General features: G+C 32.9%; 1 protein-coding gene and 1 pseudogene across 4 annotated transcripts in view; one reads left to right on the top strand and one right to left on the bottom strand.

The window, feature by feature from the left end:
- LOC135837740 (uncharacterized) overlaps nucleotides 1–17,885 on the top strand; it is a 310,851-nt gene that overhangs the window by 118,592 nt on the left and 174,374 nt on the right. For 2 of the 4 annotated variants that reach the window (XR_010557248.1, XM_065353114.1), the window contains exons 1-2: nucleotides 4,253–4,481; nucleotides 6,327–6,400. The gene's annotated coding sequence lies outside the window, so the exon portion shown is untranslated. Of the gene's footprint in view, nucleotides 1–4,252; nucleotides 4,482–6,326; nucleotides 6,401–17,885 lie in introns of those variants that run through there. The other 2 variants (XM_065353116.1, XM_065353115.1) reach the window with 1 other exon arrangement.
- Nucleotides 8,863–9,549, bottom strand: LOC135834166 (FMRFamide receptor-like; annotated as a pseudogene).

The following is a 17,885-nucleotide window of genomic DNA, read 5'->3' as shown; positions in this document are numbered from 1 at the left end:
GTGCTGCTACTCGTAGCTTTTAATCATTCGCTATGATTTTATCCTCGTTGTCGACGACCGTTTAAATTGAACCGAAATAAATTTTCAAAACGTTCGATTTTGAAAAGGGTACCTGCCTATCTCTTGTTTATCAATCTCGTCGAGTTTTTCTCGTTTTTATATTAATTACACGATTTTTAAAAAATTAAATCCTTTTAATACCTACCTTCGTAGTTCGTATAGTAGGCTCCTACCGATTACCGAAGTGAGAATTATTTCAAGTGTGAATGGACATGGCTACTTATCTGTCGTCGTTTAAATTAATTCTTCCGGTTTTTTCTCTCGTGTTTAAGGCGGTGCTTTACCCTTAGGTAGGTAACAAAAGTAGTAAAGTGACGTTTTCGGTGGTGCGAGTTTCAAACAGTTTTTTCGGTACGATAATCAACTTGAAACGAAATAAAGTATTTATGAAAGTTGTTCGTTGAAACATTCTGATACCAAAAAACCCACTTTTGATCAGAACTTATCATTTTTTATCGAGTTTTAGCGATTCATAGAACGGGATCCAAGATGCAACTTTTGGTTACGTTCAACCGTTTTTCTCCTTCAATTTACAAGATATTCAATTGAATTTTTGATATGATGTAGATAATTCCTCAACGAAGGGCGCTGACTCATTCAAATTTAGGATGAGTTGATATTATTTTCGATATACTGCTTCAAAGTTTCGACACGCTTATTCATACAGAAAAAAAACATCGCGAAAAAAATGAAGGAGTCAGCGCCCTTCGTCTACTAACAAACTATATAAATTCCAAATTTCACAATTTTTAATCCATTATTGGCGAAGAAAAACGGTTGAATGTAATACTTCGAAAGTGTTAGCCATCACATTGAGGATGGTATTTATCGTTCATCAACGTTTTTTTTAAATTTCAAGTACGGAAAGACTGGTTGATTCGCAAAGATATGAATAGGGTGGAATCTAGAGGTATTCGGGGGTGAAGGAAGTCAAGGGAAAGAGAGAAAGCGGTTTAGGAACGACGGAATGTAGAGTAAAAAGAGAGAGAACGCGTGTGTAGGTTAGAAAGAGATAGAGGACTGGTTTGAAGGTGATGAAATGTAGGGGTAGAAGGTAGATGGATACTAGAAGTCGAATACGCGGTATGGTATTCTCATCTCTCAAACAATACTTAGTACATTTAGATGAGTACGTACTATTTTTGTCACCCTTGTCCACAATGACGAGAAAAAAAATTTCAAGAGAAAAATCATACTTCAACTAGTTTTGATTTTGAATGAAAAATTTTGATACCACTCAAAATACATATTATAATTATAAAAGAGGCACGAGTCGTGTCACTTGAATTTTTTCAAGATTTTTTTTGACCAAAGGAAATTTGAAACCGCTATGTCTTCAAGCCGAATTCCGCCACACAATTTTTTTTCTTTTTTAGATGAGTTCCATAGTTATTTTTGGAGAAATTTCTTTCAAATTTTTCCTTCAGAGTTCAGGTGGGTCATCTTTAAAAACTCGAAAATGTGTTTTTTTAGTTGATGGCATTGGCCTGTAATTCTGAAATTTTGCGTTCAGGCCTCTAAAAACAACAGAAAATGAAGAAACTTCTTGAAAACCTTATTTTGGGCCCATGGACACGTCCTCTTTCAATTTTGAGGCAAATAAAGATTGACAATGGGTATATCACATGAATAGAACCTCCTGCACAGGAATATGAAGTCAGATTTAGAGTTAAACACCCTTAAGGCCACATTTGGGGGAGGAGGTTGCCTTAAAATTGATTTCTTCGTGAAATAATACTCCTTTTTCGTGTAGTGACTCATATCCCGGGGATACTACTTGTATTTTTTATAGACAAAAACAATATTTTTTATGTGAAGAATTTGATTTGATTTTTCTTGGTTTCAAAATTTGAGAATTTGAGTGATGATTTTGTAAAAATTTCTAGTTTTAAAAAGAAACAAACAAACAGGGCTGATCGAACTGAGGGTAAAAACTTTAGGAATTGCGTGTATTCTTATATAGGTGAAAGAGCTACGTTTTTTTCATGTGCGGAGTTAAAAATTTTTTGTATCAAAGTTTTAAAATTTGAATGGTGGTTTTTTAGAAATTCCAATTTTGAAAAAAAAAGCAAAAAGGTCCGAAAAGTTTTGAAAATTTGTACATATTTTGATAGGATGACAAATCAATTTTTTTCATGTGATTAGTATCTATGATTTGAAAATTTTACCAATAATTCGAATGATGGTTTTGCAAAAATTTCAAGTTCGAATAAAAATAACAAATAGACCCGAACAAAGTGAGGGCAGTTTTCGAAAATTTGAGTTTGGAGAAATAAAAAAATGTTGTGTTTTACCTGAATAGTTCATTTTCATGAGGAGGGGTCCGGTAGAGGATGGGTCAAAAGGGGTCAGGCTCCCATTTCTCAAAAAGTAACTTTCTGACCGTTTTTTGCGTCATTTTCATGTAATTCAAGCGCCTCAAATTTCAGATTTTCCAAATTTCAGATTCTGCGTTTTTTTCTCAAACAATATGTTAGCCCAAAAATGTTCCTTAGGACTCCCCCTGTTAGAAACAAGTTGTCCCGGCTCCCGGAGGATCGGCAGGGGGTGCAATTGGTCCTGATGTCCCCCCCCCCGACTATCATGCTTTCATTGGACTCTGTTTTTACCTACGATTGAGGCTCAAAATGGTAAATTGTTTTCATGTCTTTTTACGTACCTACTTTGATTGAAACTTCATTTTTCCAAAAATTTTGACCCTGCAAAAATCTAAACACGGCGAAAAATGACAAAAAATCACGGTTTTTTTTCAAATTTTTGATTTTTTTGAGCATGTTGCACTAATTTTTGAGCTACATAAAAAATATGCATATGTTATTCCCAAGGGTGTAGCTAAATTTATGAGAAAAATTTGCACAGGGCCCCTTGCTTGTTTTTTTCCTACAAATTTTTGAAATTTGTAATCCCCCTCTCACTACTTCCAAAAATATAATAAAAAATTTTTTAAAAATATTCGACATACGCACCTATCTGGTGACTGATTTCTATGAAAGTTTCAAACATTTTTGAACCACCCCCTCCGGAGGACGAGAATTTTAAATTTTGAGCATGTCTTGGCACATTTCTTGGGTTTGGAGTGGGACTGGGAGGGTCGACTCAAAAAATTTTTGGGATAATTTACATCAAAACATTTTGGATGAGTGAGTGTCGTCAAAATTGGAGAGAGTGTAGATTTCACTATCTCACCCTGAATGCCCTGAAACGCTCTATCGCATTCGCATTAGCGAAATCCAGATCAGATCGCAAATAGGAAGTGATGAATCAAGACAATGAAGGAATGTGTAGCGTTCTTGGATGCCATAGCAACGAGCATCTTCGCATACGTCGCATGTATTGTGTGATTCTTGGTGATTCCCGTTACCCCTCCATCATGAACGTTCTATCTGAGTGATGTCGAGTCGTTCTTACGATCGAATCAGTCGTCTGATTTTTGTTCCTTGATGGTTTGAGTTATGCAATTTAAAAAAACGCAATGCGTAAAGCACCGCCTTAACAAATAGCTTTTCCCGGAATTAATTCCTGGGTGCTCGAATTCTAATTTACATAAGTGAGCTTACAGTCGATGGAAAATTTGCTAGTTTTATTTTGTTGATTGGAGCATTTTTTTTCATTTTTTCGAGTATTGGAAGTGGATTTTTATGCTCTTCTTATGGATTTTTTGAGAGAAAAAAATTTAAAAATTTGTTGAGGAAAAAAGTTTTGAAAATTTTTTGGACACCTTGTATGTCATTATGGATTTTTTGAGAGAAAAAAGTGTTGAAAATTTTTTGGACATCTTGTATGTCATTATGGATTATCTGAGAGAAAAGTTTTAAAAAATTTTTGGGAGAAAAAAGTTTTGAAAATTTTTTGGACACCTTGTATGTCAAATTCATGTATCTAAGTAGTTGCAATCGGAATGAGAATATTTTTCATGTTGAATCCAGATTCGTTCGAAATTTCGAATCGTCATATTTTCACTCTCTTTGAGGAGTAGGCTATTGATTGATGCATCGACTAGGATTTTGTTGTCACCCTGTACCTGATTTTATTTCATAGCAAAATTCAACAGATAAAGATGAATCAAGTCCCTGTGTGTGAAAATGTTATCGCAAAGTTGCGTGCGCTCCTTAGTTCAGTTGTACCGATTCCGTTCAAATGCTTCGAAGGATGACTCATTTATTGATAAGTAATACTCGCCAAGTCAGCTCAATGATTTTTCGTTAGTGTGTTTTAAGATGTGTTGTATTTGTAGGGATGGCAATGTACGATCTCGTGTAACTGTGTAGTTGAACATTGATGTTTTTATTACGTTACTTAATCGAATCGGGTATTTTTTTTCGCGAATTCGATCGTTCATTTCGGGAAATGTGTCCTTACTTATGTTTGATCGGTTTGATATTGCATTTGTATCGAATTTTGACTTTTGTTCTCGCGTGATTGTAAGTACAATTCAGTTTTTTGATTACAAAATGTATTGGGATGAGGGGAGGGTACTTTGGGGGGGGGGAATTGATTTTATCCTATGGGCCATTCCATGAAAAATCGGCGGATTTTTGCACGATGGGTCTTCGATTTTTTTGAAAATCAGATCATTGTGTAGAGGTCATCAAACGATAACGAATACATCTTTTCGATTTTTTTTTTTTTTGGTGGAGCTGTGGGACTTCAAAGCTCTCCAAAATGGCCGAAAATGGAAAATTTCAGTTGCAAATTGCTCCGGTTGCACGTGGTATAGAATTTTGAACTTTTTTTCAAATTGTAGTACTTTGAAAGGGTAATCAACGAATGATGTCGAAATCAGTGTTGCCACTTTCGAAAACTTAAAAAAAAATCGATTTAAAAACTTATAATTTAAATATAACCATGATCTTCACGAGTAAAAATTCTGAAAAAATTCTCAGTTTTAGTCCTTTTCATGTAGAATAACATATCAAAAAATTGGACTGGTATTTTCTTTTCATTTTCAGGAAAAAAATTACAAGTTTGGCACTTATTGCAAATATAGCATCAGAAACCTAAAAAATGAATTTTTGAGATATTTTATCAATGTGTAGACGGACATGTGAAAAAATCCCCCTCTCCTCCCCCAATTGGTCAACGGGGCATCTAATAAGAGCAACATTTTCCATTGTATAGCATTTTTTCTTCAGGTGTTCATGAGGTAACAGGAAGTTATCACACATTGAAAAAATATGAACTTAATACAGTTGGAAAATTTCTCATAATACATATCAATAAATCATGTAAAACCTTTACCTTTATTTGATGATGGCGCCATCTTAGATTATTGGGGAGGAGGGGTAGAGTAATTTACTCCAAAGTAATGCCATGTGCTGAGTAACACATCGTTCACTACTCGTAGGCTTTTGAAGAGACTGAGACCGAAAATTGACTTGTTTATGAGACTGGCCTTCTGTATCCCGACCACACGGCATTTTTTTTACAAAATGAATCATCAGTTGCCGCCCTTGAAGACTCTTCAATTCTTCCCCTCAAAATTGTCGCGTAGGTATGGACTTCTTTTGTAGTAATGGACACAAAAATTGAAAATTGAATGGCAAATTCCATGATATTTTTGTTTTTTATCACCTTTGCAGCTCAAAAATACGAAAACTCGCTGATTTGTGGTCAATTGAAGTTGGAAAAATGCAAGGATTCAAAGTAAACAGAATCTTCTATTTGAAACTCAAAAAACTCGAAATTTAAAAAAAAACGAAAAAAATAGGAAGCTTAGGTAATTACCCCAAACATTTTTAAAGGCACAGGTTAAGGGTTAACACTGTGTCTAACAATTCTTAGGTAAGGTCTAGAAGGTCGGGAAAAGTTTGTCTTTTTGCCTATGGGTCTTTCTATTTTTCCAAATTTTCAATTAAGTAATTCAGGCATTTAATCAAAATCGAGCAAAAAATGAGAACGAACTCAATTTTTCAGAATTTTTCATTTTTAAACGTCGAAATTTGAATAATTGCAATGCTGCATTATTGTTTTTGTTAAATACTGACACGCGATTGATAAGATGTATTTATTCGATTCGAATGATAAACAACAACTGAACTGAACTCTTACGTCTAGCTCTATATACGAGTATAAGCTACGGCGTTGTACCTAGAGAAATCTAGAATACTCTATGACTAGAATAATCTACACTATTCTACTTCTATCATACTCTCGAATCATCTACACTCATTCTCGAACTATCCATACATAACACTTTTCATGATTTTTAAAAATTTTTACATTTAATTTTATTAAACTTGTTTCTCATTTTTGATTACTTATTTCAGAAAATGATTCCTTGGACCACCGATGCAATGTCAGTGTCAGTACTACTCGTAATTCTATCAGAAATACTTGACGAGTGAGTACTTTTGCTCGTTCTTCTCTTTAGTTACATATACCTAGACCTACGTATATTATTCGTTTTATCAGCTGTGCATTATTAGGAGGAGGGAGTAATAATTTATGGGCTTGAAAATTTTGAAGAAAAGTGCTCGGGAAATTTCCTGTTTTGTACTCCTGTTATCTGAAGCTTCCCCCTTCCACAAACGATTTCCAAAAATTTATCATGTTCGAATGTTTGGGGAACTTCTATCGTGGGTAAAATACATCCACTCAGCCGAAAAAAAAATTTCTTAATTTTTCATTTTTTCTGTTTTTTTTGTGTGTGTGTTTTTAAAACTTCGTAAAAGTTGAGAGAAATTGAAAAAAAAAAAAGAAATGAAATGCAATTAAAGCAACTATGTACAAGTTTCCATTTCAACTAAAATTTTGCTCAAAAAAAAGTTGTCCCTAAGACTTATGGGGTTCTTCTGCCCAACTCGAAACCAAATTGAGGATGAAAAATCGTCACTAGGTACGGGTGTATGTAGGTAGCAAAAGAAGATGAAAAAATTGTAAAGTGTCGTACAAAAATTGTATATTACGTAAAAGCACTTTGCAAAAAAAATGAATAAAAATTTTTGAAATTAAATATTGAAAAATTTTGCCGAATAAAGGTGATATTCTATGTTAGTAATTTGTATCATTCTGCATTGGTGCTGTCAAAATAAATCGCTCGAAAGAGTTCACAGCATGTCATGATTTCTAGAAAAAGTTATGTAAATCCCATTAGATACATAAGTGTTCGAAAAGCTGTTATGTGGCGATGGCGGATGTTTAGATTTTGCTGTTTTGGAACAATACTTTTATGAAAAGATTTGAAACGAAATTCAACATATGTGAACACAGACAAACTTAAGTGGTTCCTCAAGAAGGAGGGGAAGGGCTGAAAATGCCAACTATTCTTACCATAATTTTCAACTTCTCCCATTAGAATTTCATATACCTAATGCTTTTTTGCTTCATGGACTCAGTGGTGAGAAGTTTTTAAAGGTTTTTTCTAGGGTGTGGAATAGAAATTACAAGACTGGTGTAAGGAAAAAATAACAATTTTATTTACTTAATATAATGTAATTGTTCAATTATGAATAGATTTCTTAGATCTAAATGCTATTGAAATATGATAACTTAATTTAAAAGATTTATCTCAGATGATTGAATCATTTCTCTTCGAATATTTTAATTATGATTTTGTTTTTCAAAAAGCTCTTTCTAAGATTTGTTTTTTTTTGGCTACTTTTATTTGTTTAACTTATTATTATTACTTTTTTTTTTTGAATTCGTATTCTCGAAATACGTGTAAATGGGAAATTTATTCATTTTGAATGATGGTTTTTTAATTATAAAAATAGTGTGTGGTTTTGTTTTAGGTTACTTTTCTTTCTACAAGTTCGTTCTTCCTCTAGTCTCTTCCTCTCCATCATTCTTCTTTCTCATATGTAATTTTTCTTTCAATAAATTCTCTTTCAAAAATTGCTTGTTCCTCGCATGAAAGTTCCCCTCTTTTCCAATTAGTAACGATATCTCACTACTGGAGGTCCAAACTTTTTAAAAAAAAATTTTTTCATCCCAGTCAAACTCTTGAGTATAATTTTGTCTAAAGTAGCCCAGACTCAATTCGACTGTTGTAAATTTCTAGAGTATAATTGGTGGAAAATCGCTGAATCTTTATAATTAAGTAGGTGTTACATAGGTAGCCTAAATGAAATGAACTACTGCTGCTAAACTTGAGACGTTTTTCTTCCTGGCTCAGTTTCTCCCCTATCACCTAAAGCGAGAGGCGTATGTGTTTGATGAGAACTTGTACGCTTATTCGATAAGAACAAGGATTTAAGTGCGATTCTGAATTGCTGGCTCAAGGCGTAGTATACCATGAATGTGATGGATACATTTATATCAGTTATTGTCATCAATAGCCCCAGCAGTGAATAGTAACATACCTCCCAATCATGATTATTAATCGTCATCAGCAGCCATACAATCCCTTTTGGAAATTCGGCAATGAAAAATAATGCCGCAACTGCCAATAATATCACTGTCGATCTGTTGGTTTGTTTTCTCATTTCGACATTTTTCATGTCACTTCGTGTGCTTGCGGATGGGCTTATATGCTCGCGATGGGATTTTCTTATTATTAAGGCAACGACGATTCTAAAAAAAATGAAAAGAGAAATCTATAGACCTACATTTACTATTACTATTATACTTTTTCTAGTGTTAAGGTAATTGATAGCTTTAACAAGCTACGTGCCCTCAGCTTACTTAACATCCCCTAAGAGCCACGTAACACACCTCTGTCCGAGTAGTACACTAAAAGCACAAGCAAGGCTAGGCCTTACCATTTCCTCAATACCCAACAAAGCGAAAGCTCAGTGCTACCGACCACCCGGGCATAATTTACCTTCGTTATAGACTGTGGTAACTCGGAGTCCCAAGTACCCACTACACTAGTTTAACAGTTATTACTCACCTTAAAGTAAGCCCTGCCAACACGAAAGTTGGCAATATTTTGATCACGAATCCAAAGACGATGTATCTTATTGCGTTCATAATGGGATGTCCCTCGGTTTCGACTATGTACTGGTAATAGGTTTTTCCATCTATGTCATGCTGGATTGCTTTAATATCAAATGACAAATGATCTGGTATAGTATATAGAACACAACACACGACGTATCCAGTAATCACGACATTACGAGTAATTTTCTTGGTGCACCAATGGCGTTCTCTCAACGGATGAACTACAGCTATGTATCTCCATGCAGCCAACTGCACTGTCAGAAATATCGATATAAACTGGAACGTGGTTGCAGAAATGTCGCTGTACAAATAAAGTATTGTCCATCCGTAAGACTGTTCCAGGTCAAAAGCACTTTCAAATTGAATCTCGGTCACCCAAAAGTTTGCAATATTAGATAGTAATAATAGAAAATCTACGAAAGCCAAATGAGTAAGTATCAGGTTAGGCGGCGAATTCAAAGTTTTCCTTGTGAATACCAATACGTTGAGAAGATTTAAAATCATCCCTACCAAACATATCGGTATGCTGATGTATATATATATATTCAGTCGATAATAATCGCCTAATGTCTGAATTATTCCTTCACAATATGGTTCTTGGTTTGGCATTTTAGTTTTTCAAAGGTAATAATCAATACCTACTTAAAAAGCGCGGTTGTAACTATTTAAATTGATCGTTTATTTTTCCTCCAACTGATGCATCATTTCCTCGTAAGCGGATAAAATTTGTCAATCAAATGTATTAATGATATTCGAATGATGATCACTTCTCGAAATTCAATTGTGCTCATTAAATGTGAGTTCATTGAAAATTATGTTAATGGTTTTAAGTGCTTTTTACGCGAAACTATTTTGCAGAAGAACGTTATTTCGCGATCAATCTCGGCGACTTACTGGTTCAGAGCTATCGTAGTTATCCAAATTTTTTATTTACAGGAACTGATTTTGAATATCGCATTGTTCGTTTATCACAAATGATATTAATCCACATTTTCAACTTTTAAAGGAAATGAGAAAATCAACTAGCTTCCGTCGCTCAATTTTTATGTAGATACGAGTACCTAGATACCATGATGATACTTCTGGAATGCTGTTGATAGTGTGTGCCATTTTACATAGTTTCGAAATTACTCACCCCATTAATTAGGGTCACAGCTATGTTTATAAAGATGAGACGAACTTCGTTGATTTAAAAAAAAATTATAAATCCGAGAATGTATACTCAAAAAGCTGCCTATACGGAAAAAAAATTAATAAAAATTACTATTTCAGTATAGTAACCGGATCCCATTCAAAAATAATAGTGATTTTTACTCAGCCAAAAAATACATTTTACTGTAGAATTAGGTAAAATTTATTACTCTCATAGTAAAATTTACTAATCTCATAGTAAAAATCACAATATTTTTGAATGGGATCCGGTTACTGTGTGAAATAGTAAAAATTATCCATACTTTTTTTTTTCGTGTACATAAGTAGATTGTAGATATGTTAATAATTCAACAACTTTTGGCAAATTATTGGAAATTGCGGCGAATTGTTAAAAATGTTGTAAGATAACTACCTTGAACAACTTCAAATTTTGTAAAATTTTTGAAAATATTCACATGTTCTGAAAAAGTTTGAAGAACTGTGGCAGACTTTTGAAAAAGTTTGTTGAATGTTTGAAAATGTTTTCTGAGCTTTTAGCAAAGTTTTGAAAACTTGGGTAAATTTTGGCGAATTTTTTAAAATATTGTCAAATTTTTTAAAATATCTATTGGCAAATTTTGAGACAAATGTTAAATCTTGGTAGCTTTTGGAAGCATTTAAATTGCCAAACTTCTTGCAAATTCTGTGATAATTTTTTGCACTTTTGGTCAAATTACCTATTGAAAAAATTGTCAAATGGTAGCAACTTCGGCAAATACCACCAAATTTTGACGGATGATGTAATGTAAAAAATGTTCAAAAATAAACCACTCTTAAAATGAATCAATTTCCAAAATTTTCGCATGTTTTGAAAAATGTTGGGCAATTTTTGAAAATTATTCAAACTATGGCTGATTTTGGAAAAATGTATTCGGCAAAATTTTGGTGATTTTTAGCATGTTTTGAGACACTTTGGAAAATATTTGCAACTTTTGAAAATGGCTAGGTACAAAAAATAATTTTGGAAAATTTGAACAAGGTTTTACAAATTTTAAAGAATTATTAACATTTGGGCAATTTTTTTGCGAGTCTTGAGCAAATTTTGGAAAAAGACAAACATTTTTTGCAATGTTTTCAAAATTTTTGGCAATTATTGTTGGTCCAATTTTAATGTATGAAAAAAAATTTGAAAATATTGTTCCAGTCAGTGAGCCTCTTCCACTGAACCGGTTTCGCTTATTTTTGTTTTAAAATATTCCTCTTGGTGCGTAGATATGATATGAAACCATTTAAAATCAGAATTTTTCAGTTCGAGTCCAAAAAATTGAAATTGCATCACTTTGAACAATCATAGCTCTGAGCTTTTATTTCGCGACCGAGTGTTTCTTATTTGCAAAGATTTTCCCCTACTTACCTGAAATCTCATAATCCAAAATGTCAAAATTCAAAAGTTCAAAATCTGAAACTCAAATCTCAAAATTGGAAATTTCCAATTCTGAAATCTTATAATCCCGAAATCTCTAAATCCAAAATCTCAAACGTCAGAATCTCAAACTAAAAAATCTCAGAATCTGGAATCTCAACATCCTAAAGTTCAAAATATGAAATCTGAAAAGCTTAAATCTCAAAATCCCAAATCTCAAAACTTGAAATCACAAAATCTCTAATCTCAAAATCTGAAATCTGAATATATGAAATCTCAAAATCTAAAATATCATAATCAGAAATCTCAATATCTAAATGCTCAGAATATAAAATCTCTTCAAAATCTGAAATCTGAAAATTTGACATCTCAAATTTCGAAATCTAATATGTAATCTGAAATCTCATACCTAATCAGAAATCTCAAAATCCAAAAGCTCAGAATCTGAATCTCAGAAACTGAAATCTCAAAACCTGAAATCTCATAATCCGAAATCTCAAAATTCAAAAATTTAAATTATGAAATCTGAAAACCTCAAATCTCAAAATCCCAAATCTCAAAGTCTCAAATCTCAAAACTTGAAATCACAAAATCTCCAATCTCAAAGTCTGAAATATCAAAAACCTAAATCTCAAAAACCGAAAAGTGAAATCTCAAAATCTGAATCCTCAATATCTGAAATCTCAAAATCTAAAAGCTCATAATCCGATTTCTCAAAATCTAACAGCTTGAAATATGAAATTTCCTCAAAATCTTAAATCTCAAATTCTGAAATCTTATAATCCGAAATGTCAAAATAAAAGTTCAAAATCTTAAATCTCAAATCTCAAATTCTGAAAGCTTATAATAACTTAATCCAAAATCTCAAAATCTTAAATCTCAATTTCCCAAATCTTCTCTCAAATCTCAAAATCTGAATTTATCTAAAATCTCAAATGTTGAAATCTTGTTTTGAATAATACATATTTGCAAATTTTGACATTGTTGGACTGATTTTGGTCCAAATGTTGGAAAGTTTTCAAAAATTTTGATAAAAAATATTGAAAGTTTTTGTAAGGTCAACTTCCAAAAGTTGTGGCCATGTTTTGAAAATGTTGACAATTTAAAAAATAAATACTTACTTACACGTAATTTTTTGTAAAACTTCGGAAAATATTGACAGAGTTTGATTTTCAATGGAATCTTATAATGATAAATTGTTAAAAATTTGGAAATTTTCTGAAAGTTTTGACGAGGAATTGCACATTTTTGAAGATGTCAGTGGTTTTTTGAATTTTTGGTGATCTTGGAAGAGTTTTATTTTCATATAAGTTATGGGAAAAAAATTAAAATATGATTCGCTTAATCGAACTGAAATTTTGTTTTTTCAAATGAATACAATTTATTGCTATTAGTACTTACCTATTTAAAAATTTCTCAAGCAATTCTTTGACATTTTTGTAACATTCAGGGGTCTTTTCCCGATATTATTCAAAGTTTTTTCGGGAATTTATTATTCAAGTAGGTCTAGGTATCCCTTATTCGTTGATTTTATCCTTATTACAGATCGTAAATTATCATGTCACCTAGTCGTAAATTTTCGTTCGAGTAAAAGTTTGGGTAAATTTTTTTTATGTCTCGAAACTTCTTAAATATGTAGGTATAATGTGAATTTCGATAATGGACTAAAATACGTACGTATTTTGGTGTCATCGAATTTTTATAATAGGTAAGTATTGTTTCAAGTTTCAGTGTATCTAACGGGTAATAGGCTATAGAATAAATACCTATTTGGAACTTTCTTAATACCTCTCGTACGATTATGTAAATAATTTATACGAAGCAATAGAATAATTTCGCGAGTAAAAAGAGCTGCTATTTTATTAGGTAAGTAAATGGAATATCAGTACTACGTATTCAGACGAAATAATATGCAAAAGTACATTGGCCTATTCAGTACGTAGGTAGGAATTATTTTAATTAAATTAACATTTCGCTCTGTAATTATATACCTACCTAAGAAGATGAAACAGTCGGAAATACACGTTATTCGCTCCGAATGGGGGGAACGAAACTGAACCACCCACGCACGAATACAAAGACAAAATGAAATGACACTAACGAGGATATTTTTTTAATTAAAAGTATTTACCCGAATAGAGAAGCTTTTTATTTACTCGTATTTAACTGCGGTTAGTTTAATTCGTGCGGTTTCCTCGTATACAATATTTAATCTTTGGGCGTACGATATGCTTGTATACTTTTGAAATTCATCTGTTTGCAAAATTTTCGTTTACAAAAATCCTCGTATAGTCGTAGTCGTCGTCATCGTCGGAATACGAAATTATATGTCGTGAAATCGCGTATATATACGAGTAGTATCTTCGAAGCTATACCTATAAAAATTGCAAAAGACGTCTTTCATCGTCAAAAGTTCACCGAAAGTAAATATTTACTCGTTCGGATGGTTATTCCTCTCCTTCCCTCCCTTCTTCAGTTACACCCACGTGTCTAGTATTTACTCGTTCTAAAAGATGAGTCGAGATATTGCAGCTGAGAACTTGAAATGCAAAAATAAAATACAACCTACTGGTGCTGAAGTTATACGATCGTATTCGAGTTTCAAATATAGCAATTTCGAGTTAACTCGACAACACAGACAAGGACAGGCCAGACGAGACGTGGCAACTTTTCGTAGGTGTTGTTTATGTCGCTAAAAGGGACAAGATTTCATCTTGATCGTCGAATACCTACCTACTGTAGTTAAATACCTATTTTGAGAGAGTTGACAACGATAGAATAATTCGCTATGGTCGTTGCGTGGGTTGAAATGTTGCAGATATTTGCGAATGACATTTTGTATTTCGTAAGGTATTATTTGAATCCCTTTCGCGATATTGTTCTCGCTTATTTTTACCTAAATGGTGTTCTTTTGAATACTGACTGCTGGTTCCATCGAAAAAAAACTAAAGAAGAGAATAAAAACGACGTTTTCGAAAACCAGCTTGAATTTATGACTATAATTTATTGGGCTAATAAATCGTCTTAAAAATATTGAAAAATTTTGGGAATGATTGAAATATTGTAACCTAAACATCAATTTGACACGTTTGGCAACATTTCAAAATTTTCAGGGCTCAAAGTTTAAAAAAAATATAAGTTGGTACCCATATTTTTTTTTGAATTTCATTCACAATAAAAAAAATATTAAAAAATCCAACTCCAAGAAAACTTTTGAAAGAAACAGGATCTGTAAAAGTGCCTAGTTTTTTCACCCTAAGATACTTTTTTGATAACTTAATTCGACAACCTTCAAATGACTTTTTTACTCGTTCGTCGAGTTGCGAATGAAACGTAGTGTATAAACTTAAATTAATCCGTCGTCTCGCGTTAAAAAATTAATTAAAATTTCAATTTTGATTTAGTATAAACGCGCAATTGTTGCACGTCCTGGAAAACGCTTTTCCAAGACAGTTGAAATTATTTTCTGGAATAAAATTAGCCTACAAGGTCGATGAGCTCGAGCTCTCTACCAGCAGCAACAGTAGGTTGTATTTTTCATTCTCTCGCTCGACTCGAAAATATTATGTAATTGTGTAGAAAGTTATGCCTGTTTCAACCTCTGTATCTTTGACTCGGTCTTTTCTTTCTTTTTTAAGGTACTTTGTGTTCTTAGTATTTTTCATTTGAGTAAAAGGAAATTGCGTTTAATATGTTTGCCGGTGTAGTGTCTTTTTTTTCCCTCATCGTTGCTTGAAATCATTTCAAGAAGCATGTTAACTGATGTAAATGTAATATTTTTTAAAAGCGGCGTTTATTATTTTTAATGTATTTTGACGTATCGTATAAGGATATATTAGGATATTATTGTCTGAAAGTAGACATTTTTTTTCTGTGATGTGGAATTTGAGTGAGATTTTGTTGTAAACAGAATTTAATTGGGTAGTTGTCGGGCAATGAATGTGACTTCACGAGGAAAGAAAGACTCTCAAATTGGCTGGACATTTTTTGGACTTGAGTCGAGAAAAATTGAAAAGCATCCAATAATTTACTACTAGTCCAAATTTTGATGGCTGAATTTCTTAACGAAAAAATTAATATTTGATGCCATTGGAATTTGAGATAGATTAGATAAATAGATAGGTAGATAGATAGATGATTAAAATATACCTTACGAGTAGTTTTTAGCTTATTTTTGACCTACGAAATCGGTTGATGGTGTTTTTGCTTTTGGATTTTGCAGTTTTTGTTTGCGGAAAGTGTAATTGAAATTATGATGAGTATAAATTCTCCACGAGGGAAGCTTTTAATCAAAGAGATATTTATCACACTCAATATGCTTACGAATTTCAAGTTACCTATAAAAAAAAGTCTGACGAAATAATTATCAGGAAGTCTTTTTTGCAAGATAAGAATGTTTCATCGATTTCATTTCATTTTTCCTGGTTCTTAAAAATCAGTCTTGATATTGGTAATTTTTTTACAATGTCAAGAATTTATCACAATTTTTTCCCAAGACCTTGGAACTAACAATGAGAGAAAAATATATTCTTGAAAAATGAAAGTTGGGTTTACATGACCACTAGATGCCAACTTTATTGGAGTTAAAAACGCCATAAATTGACCATTTTCTTCAAAATTCCCAAAAGTTTGAAATAATGTTGCACCTTTTTTCAGTAGAACTAGAAAGTCATAAAAAATGATCACACCCGTAGTTACCTGCCAGAAATTCACTGAAAAATAATCGAATTTACTGTCAAATCATTCGTCGATTTTCAACCATAAATTCACCAAAAGTTGGTAGTTACCAGTTAAACGCCAGAAATTATAAACCGGTAATTACTAAAAATTAATAATTATTCACTAAGAATTCCCAGTAATTTACAGTATGGAAATTACAAGTAATTTACCAAGAATTACCAGTAATTTACCAAAAATTACCAGTAATTTACCAAAAATTACCAGTAATTTACCAAAAATTACCAGTAATTTACCAAAAATTACCAGTAATTTACCAAAAATTACCAGTAATTTACCAAAAATTACCAGTACTTTACCAAAGATTACCAGTAATTTACCAAAAATTACCAGTAATTTACCATGAATTACTAGTAATTCACCATGAATTACCAGTAATTCACCATGAATTACCAGAATGTTACCAAACATTACAAGTAATTTACCCAAAGTTACCAAAACTTTGACCAAGAATTACCAGTAATTTACCAAGAATTACCGGTAATTTACGATAAATTAGGAAATTACCAGTAATTCACCATAAATTACCAGAAATTTACCAAGAATTTCCAGTAATTTACTAAAAATTTAACCAAGAATTACCGGTGATTTACCAAGAATTACCAGTAATTTACCGAAAGTTGCCAATAATTTACCAAGAACTGCAAATTACTAGTAGGTATTATTTTAAAAAATCCAATAATTTGGTTACAATTTCAAGTATTTTACAAAAATTATAATTTAATTTTCTGAAAAAAATTCTCATCTTCAAAAATTTTGGCAGTTTTGACATGGATAGGTACTTTTTTGGGGGGAGGGGGGTTCTGTCCAGAATTTTAATAATGTCAACCCCGTTGTGCTGACTTTTGAGATAGGTCCGACATGGTAGGTGCACAGACGACTTTGAGAGACCAGACAGACTAGTCAATGACCTTAAGCGGCCAGACAGGAAGACATAATATCTGTACGGTTTTTAGAATCCAGTCAGATGAGTCAATAGACGACCTTAAGAGGCCAGACAGGCTGACTATGACAAGCTTGGGAAGCCATACCAACGGGTCACTAACCCGAAGAAGTCAGCCAAACGATCTTGAAAAGTCAGTCCGGTGGGTCAATGGCCTTAAGATGCCAGCCACGCAGGCGGATGATCTTAGGGGACAGGACAGATGGGCCAGTGACTTTGAGAGTCCAGACTGACGGGTCAATGACCTTGAGCAGGCAGGCAGACATATAACCTTGGGGAGCTATATTAACGGTTCAGTGTTCAGTGATCTTAGTGACTTGACATGCAGACAGGTGACCTTGAGAGACCAGACAGATGGGTCAGTGACTTTGGCAGTCCAGACACTCTGGTCAATGACCTTGAGAAGCTAGACAGGAAGCCAGACGACCTTGGTCAGTAACCTTAAGAGTCCAGACAGGAAGACAAGCGTCCTTGAGAAGCCAGATAGCCGGGTCAATGACCTTGATATGTCAGACAAATGACCATGTGAGGTCAAATTCGGTAGGTCAGTGACCTTAGAAATCCACCTTAAGGTGATATTGCCAACAGCTTTACAGAAATGACCAATAATTTGTCAAAAATTACCATAAGTTACGTACATTCATAGTTTTCAAAGAATTCATCAACAACTTTTTGCAAGTTTTTATTAGTGTAACAAGAGTATTTTCAATG

Source organism: Planococcus citri, chromosome 2 (genome assembly GCF_950023065.1).
Source record: "Planococcus citri chromosome 2, ihPlaCitr1.1, whole genome shotgun sequence".
Classification (NCBI taxonomy): Eukaryota; Metazoa; Arthropoda; class Insecta; order Hemiptera; family Pseudococcidae; genus Planococcus; species Planococcus citri.
Note: the sequence above shows the minus strand (reverse complement) of the source record. Positions and strands in the feature narration are given on the sequence as shown.